Raw genomic sequence first — 7,410 nt, 5'->3', positions numbered from 1 at the left:
GTTTCATTATTTCGAAGGCTGTTGAGTGATCCCCACCTTTAGATTTACGTAACACTCTGTCTGCTTACATTCATGCATTACGTGTACAAGCAAAGACCCTCTTCAGTAATGGTCGTTTATCGGCTTCGGCTGGACTGTCACTCAGTTATCGATCAATAACTGATATCTCGATAGAGACGACCTAAACAACGCAAATATTACTTAATCTCAGTGTACCTGTAGGGCGGTTGATGGTTCACGGCTATTCCAGTCGTTACACCGTGACGGTGCTGCCGTTGTTCTTGTTCTGCTGATGTTGGTGTAAGGTGAGTAGATGAGCTTGAACTGATTTGAAATTAACTGTACTGTGATAAATGAAGACTATGTATTATCAAACAGCGTGGTCTGTGTGTACAACGTCTGTCTTGATATAGCCGTGATATAGCCAATGGGCGTTCTATAATGTCTGTGGTTTATATTCCGTAACCTGGTGAGGGCGAGTAGATTTACATATTCACGACAATTTGAATGACTAAAATTCCCCAATTTGCGGCAGCCGTTAGTTAAATCGTGGTCAATCAGTCAATCGTATTTAGAGAATGTTTTCGTTTCGACTACACGTAGCATGTCACTGTGGATTGAATCCCCCCCCCCGAGTTAAATCGTGGTCAATTTACTTAGCGCACATAGGGGGCCCACCATTTGAAATCTTAATCGATGTCTAAAACTGTGTTACCAATCTGTACATTTTTATTTTTATTGAATGTGCCAACATTTATTTCCTGCAACGCATTGCATCCATTTTTTCCTGTTGAACTTTTCTTATCCAACAGATCCTCCGGCCACCCCCTTGATTTCAAATGACCAGCCCCTTAGACAATGTTTCCGTTACGACTACACGTAGCACATCACACTTATTTCAACTCCCTAGTTTGTAGAACGCTATACATTTTGATGGTTACCGGTAGCAGGATGACACATTGTTTCAGACAATTTAACAAAAAGTTCCACCCGATACCCAGGTGGACGACTTACAACTATATAGCGAACACGACAAGTTGTGACGCTTCTGCGTTACTCAAAGTCGAACATTTCCGAGTTTACCCGAATAGCCACCCAAGTATATAACCAAATGCAACACTATTTTGCTATGGTATAATAAGATTGGTTGGTGTACTTTTTGCTTTAACCACGCGCTAGCTTGCCACTTTCCAGTTTCAGTGTGATTACAGTTTGAAACTCAAGTTCGCGGTAATAAGGCACAGACAGCGCCTGTTATTGTTAGTTACTATACTACAGGCACTGTAGTCTTAGCGTGTACATTATACAACGTTTGAATGATAGAACATTGCCGCACCATAGCAACCTGTAAAAACGTAAACAAATACCGACACTGTAAGTGTTGACATTCATACTGTGATATACGAGTTGGTATTGTTTGATTATTTAGATTACCCCAACCGTAAAATGCTAGAAGAATGTTATCACAGACTTGGGCAATGTGTTGAACTGTAAAAACTGTACAGATCAATATTTGTTAAAATGTTTAAAAACTCGAGTACAGGCCAGTTAAACAAGCAAAACACTTGGTTACAGTAATTTAATAGAACTTATATCACAAATGAAATATTATTTTACTGCAATATGACGATTTGATTCAAAATGGCTGAACGGTGGTTTGTAACCTTTTGAACTATAACATGCACGCTGTCATTTTTTGTAAACACTATGTCACGTAACTTTTATTTCGACCTTTTTTTTTGGTTTTGAAGCTGTGACGGTTGGGACTATCAACTATTTTTCATGACATTTTCATTCACGGAACTGTTTAAATGCCATATGTGGTGTATTCATGACAACATGGTCACTATGCCGTTGGATAACGATGAAGGCCAAACCCGAGGTGCCAAACCAGTCATCTCTCAGTAAAAGTTGTATCAACAGTTTTAGCATTCATTACTGTAATTATTTATATAAAGCTCAATTATTAAAAAAAATTATGGAAATCGTTAATTTTTGTAGAAAAATGACTAATGTAATTCATCATTTGTAACAAAAATGAATCTGAGAAGCGGTATAAATTTTAAGCAAATTATCTGAAAAAGGTTTAGTTTTTCACATTTTGATTGTCTGGAAAAAAGAAGGGGGTCAGTCTATTTCTTTCTTTCAAGCTACAACTGCACATATATTCAATCAGTCCTAAATACAGGGTAGTATGAATAGAATAATAACAGAGCTGGGACGGGATGTTCGCATAAATAGTGGTTATTGCACGCCTCATCGTCTTTTTCATTTCCAACATAAAAAATAAAGGACGTCCTGCTACTTATTATTGCGATTTAAATATAAATCACCACTATCATAATTAGAGTTTGTATGACGTCATAGTTTTACATTATCACACGGTGATATAAGTAAATTTATATCAACAAAAAACCTCCAAATTTACCTAATTTTTTTAAAACTAAATTCCTATGGTGGTGATTTATAACAGCAACAATGAATCTCCCACAGCATTGGATTCGATGAAAGGTATAGAATCGATTATCTTGCAATAGATCCTTCTCCTCATCCAATGTGATGCTTCGGGGATTCAGATTATTGGTCCAAATAGAAGTGTAATAATGAATAAAGTTTGTCAAATGTTTCCTGTTTGGAGCATTCTGTGACTTACTGAAAAATGTCATCGAAACTAGACCAATGTTTTGATCAATACATTAGATATGACATGGTGTAACAAATATTAAATTGAATTTATTACATTTTTAACAGAGGACCTGAAAATGACTGCAACCGACACTGATATTGGTCATATAGTTGACAAATATGCCATAACAGAGGAAAAATTCATTGGTGGTGGCGGTTTTGGCCAGGTGTATAAAGCATCTCACGCAGAATGGGGTGTTGTGGCTGTTAAACGGATATTCAAAGATCTGCATAGTATCACAGAAAGGTAGATATATAGGTTCCACACCACAATTATACTTTGCACCAATAAACGTAATTCTATTTATTTGTTTGTTATACCACTCTAGATCACGTGACGCATTGTTCTGGCTGTTGGTTTATTAAATCCACACATGTCGCTTTGTCTTAGACTGGCACAGTCTGGGCGATTTATTTCTTTTTAAATTTAAGATTAAATGAAAAAAACAATAGCGAAATGAAGGTATTAACGCAAAATCCTCTTCGCAAACCTATTTTTCCCCATTTTTTATTACTATCATTTAAATGAAAAAAATCACCACAGCTGGCCCAGTCTACTTTGTCTTTATGCAATCGTAAACCGGCACAGTTCCTTAGCATGGCCTGAACACGGTTAGTAATCGTGGCCTGAAAGATCAAATACTTAGTACATTGGCTCGTTCTAAGAAAATATACATGAACGCTTAGCACGGGCTAAGACACGCTAAGTACGGATTAAATCTGGCCCGTCTTTAAGACCCGGCACAGATCCTTAGCACGGGCTAAGTGTGCGTGCTCGCTTATCTCGGGGTAGGCGCACAAAACGCGCTTATATTCAAAGTATATTTGGAAGATTTACTATATTCATAACTACTATTATATTCATTTCGGTATGCCACTTCCGATATATCATGATGTGTTGATTTCATGTCGGAAATGGCTTATTATGAATATACCCGGTAATGGCGCTTTCAAATTTCGAGTTACGGGCATTATAGTGTTTTGTTCTGTTTAACGTTGTATGTTGACCGTAACTCGAAGTTCAGGTAACTGTTAATTAAAGTTCGAGTTACTAAATTTGAACGTTAAACAACACGAACATTCTATCTTGCCCTTAACTCGAAATTCGGATAACTATTACAATGTGGGCGTGGCAAAGATACTTCAAGCTGACGGGTCCTGTCGATTGCCAGGCGAAAATATTTAAACAAGCATAAGCACTTCGTAGTATTGACGAATAACTCGTCCTACTACCACTCAGTTTGTGCTACGGAAAGTCAAAAATGAGCTTCTCACTTTGAAAATATCCAGAATCTACTAACATCGCGGACGCTTTCACCGGGCTCGAAAATCACCAGCATAGCAATGTTTTAGTAGGTGTCTTAGTAGTAGCACTGTGGCGCGTCGACCAATCAACGACGAGCATAAGATCGAGTGGTGCCAGAGATAATAGTAATTAAAAGTTAAACGACACGGTTGGCGTACCGCGTTGGAGAGCACAAGAAAATGGAAAGTTAAATCAGACAATGGATAAACAAATTTATTTTAAGTTAATGTAACCGAGGCTAGTTTTTTGCAATTTAAATCTGCACTGCATTGTATTGCCATCTTTGTTTATCAATGTTGTGTCAATAAATAATATATTGTTTGTCATTTGTTGGGCTTACTTAATTATGCACGTATGCAGTTTGTGTAATATGGCGCCCTCTTGTGGTAACCTCATATGATTTTAGATGAGCATTTCATATAGTTTATTGTCACACGCAGATCTTGTAATTTCATAGTTTTGTGATTTATGGCGTATCGTGCATTGCCCACGTGAAAATGTGGAATAGTGTTAGTTGGCAACATTCTGAAGACGTTACATTGGAGGAGAGAAGCAGCGAACTCAACAAACTCTCTCTGGCTTTTTCCATGGAAACTTGCTAATCTATCCAGTTCTAAGCAAACACAATATGTGGTCACGGATTCTCGGAACATGGAGGCGAACAACGAATCGTCTGGAACGGTAAAGTATAAAGTCTCATGGCTGGGCGATCGCGCCAAATGTACATCAGTCACGGTTACGAGAAACCGTGCATCGTTGAAATGCCGTCTAGAGCAAGTTACCCGAGTCACAGTTTCAACCATGCCCGAGTTAACGAAGAAACACGTTGGTAAGCGATCATTATCCTGTCTTATCCAACCATTTTGTATATTCTGGCAAAGTAGAAACACAGTGGTTCATAGCTCTCTTGGCGATTCACAGTCACAATTCGTCTCAATTCACATTCGACCCAACACAAGTCCTACAAGTCGATTCGATTAGCCAAATTGCTGTCCGCGGAACTCGGCCGACGGCTGAACTCGGCCAGCGATTGAAGTCGGCCAGTTTATCATGTTCGTGTTGATTTCAGTCATATCATATAAAATACTGAACGATGTTGTTGATTTCAGTGACGCAGCAGTGCTATGTCATATCACGGTAAAAAATAAAATACTGTACGATACACGGGCGACCAGCATTATTTGTGCTGTTTTTACATAGCAGAGCCTACCCCAGGCGCTGATGAGGGTTGTAATGTTCCGCCCGCCCGGTAGGATAATGCTACACAAACAACACTCCAGTCTGACTGCTATGGGAACTGAGTGCACCGTTCATAAAATAGATGTAGCGCTGATTGGGTGAGGCAAGTGTCAATCAAACGCCCACTCTATTTATAGCAAATGTCGTAAACAAAATCACCTGATTGGCGCCATTTTTAATTCTCTGTGTTAGCGTGCGTCTCGGTTTAGACTGATGTGTGTAACTGTTCATAACGTGAAAATTTGGCCACGATTGCTAAGGAAAAGCTGAAATTAGCCGTAAAGACTATTTTAGAAGACATTCTTGGTGTGCCATCTCTCGAAGATGATCAGTTTACGGCAATTGAAGGGATTGTAAACCGCCGTGACACTGTTGCATTTTTGCTGACTGGTTACGGCTTGATTTGTCGTAATCATGTTTATTCTGTTTTGCAACATCTTATCAATTTCTATTGATAAAATCGCCGACAAACCGCTGAAATCGTGATTTCGTGTTTCTTCAAGATTATCACAAGAGCAAATTAATAATGATAAAAGCAAAATAATATCCAATGCCTGCGATTAATTACGCTGGTCCATAAAATAACAAGTTTGTCGATGAACTAAATCCGAATCGTGGTAGAAAACCGTACAACACAAACTCCGACAAAAATAACTCTCAAATGAACTCAACCACTTACGATCGTCGACAGCGATGGAGAAACTGGGATAAAAACACCAACATGATCAACGTTGATTTTACCCGCCATCTCCCATATGTGGTTAGTTAATATATTCAGTTGTTTATTAACAGCTACGTCAAGAGTCGCATGTGGTTGGTTATCGTTCAAAGTGCAAAGATCGCATGCATTTAATTAGTGAGTGGGCGGAACTCAGTCCCGATAGCAGTCAGACTGGAGTGTTGTTTGTGTAGCATTATCCTACTGGGCCACGGGACATTACAACCTCCAGCGTCTGGGGTAAGCAGAGCCAGATGGGGTCGCTGATGCAATGCCTGTGTTTCGATTTAATGTTTGTGTCTTTTTGTAAACTTGCGTCACTGAAATGGACAACAGTCACGGGAATTATTGAAATCAACAATATGTCAAAGGACAGTAGTTTCTGGGTGTGTTGTGTGGCATATCTTTTTTTGTGTAAATTTGTGTCTCTCTTTCGCATTTTTTCCTCAAAAAGACGTAATAATTCTCCGAGACTAGTGCTGTGAACGGGAAATGTAATTGGATAATTTTTCATGGGTGGGAAGTTGGTTACAGTTTTACCCCCTCCCAAATGATCCTTTCTGAGGTGGTCCTCGAGTATAAACCCCCAACCCCCTACCGATTTATGATCGGGAAGTATGGTAATTAGAACTTGTGACGATAGTGGCATATCATTTCTGCATTTGAATTTTATCAGTCATTTTGATTGATTTAAAAATTTATATTCATAAAATGTTTAAAACATGCAAAAACAATTTCTTAAACCTTTTCCTCAGGCTTACCTGGGGCACTTTCTTTCAAACAAGTAACACATGATATGTTTCTGATGCACTTGAGTTTGTTTTGTTATTTGATTCAAACTGGTAAACTGGCAACCATTTATGTTTTATTTTTAAATGTGCTTAACCATTTATCAGACATGTTTTAATTGATTTTGGTATGAACATTTGTTAATCTTTAATTCTCTAATTTTGATGAATATTTTTCTTATTTTCGATTAAAGTGATATTTTCGAGTTCTTGTTGAAAACCACAAGTCTGATAGCTAATGATATTGAGCATATGGATGCTTTGTTTTGATATTGAGAATACCTTGGATTGATCTCTCTTTGATTTGTTCAATTTTTGATAATATCTTTTGTTCTCTAATTTTGATGAATATTTTTGTATTTTTTTAGTAAAAAGTGATATTTTTCATGACTTGTTGAAAACAGCAAGTCTGACATTTTCAACTTAGTCTCATCAGCTTTGCTTTTTTTTTGTAGATGTAGTTACCTCGTGTAGAATCATCTAATTTTTTTTTCAGATTGCTGACAGTGGAGCTATCTCAGCTGTGAGAGACTGCTTGTTAGGTGTTTTGTATGTAATTTATTTTCACTGATTTTTGATGATTTTTGAATTGACTCCATCAGTCCGTCCGTCCTTCCATCCATTCGGAGTCATATTTCAGAATCCTCTAGGCTGAATCTTTGCATGGTTTAGTG

At 38.0% G+C, this 7,410-nt stretch overlaps 1 long non-coding RNA gene across 1 annotated transcript; it reads left to right on the top strand.

Annotated features, from left to right (window-relative positions):
* Positions 1–213: 213 nt before the first annotated feature.
* Positions 214–2,931, top strand: LOC146731542 (uncharacterized). The gene is made up of 2 exons (XR_014927006.1): positions 214–305; positions 2,752–2,931. It is a non-coding gene; the product is annotated as an uncharacterized LOC146731542 (long non-coding RNA).
* Positions 2,932–7,410: the final 4,479 nt, after the last annotated feature.

The sequence above is a fragment of the Saccoglossus kowalevskii genome, chromosome 18, assembly GCF_978046115.1.
Source record: "Saccoglossus kowalevskii chromosome 18, keSacKowa6.1, whole genome shotgun sequence".
Taxonomy (NCBI): domain Eukaryota; kingdom Metazoa; phylum Hemichordata; class Enteropneusta; family Harrimaniidae; genus Saccoglossus; species Saccoglossus kowalevskii.
The sequence above is the reverse complement of the archived record's forward strand: the minus strand, read 5'-3'. Positions and strand labels throughout refer to the sequence as shown.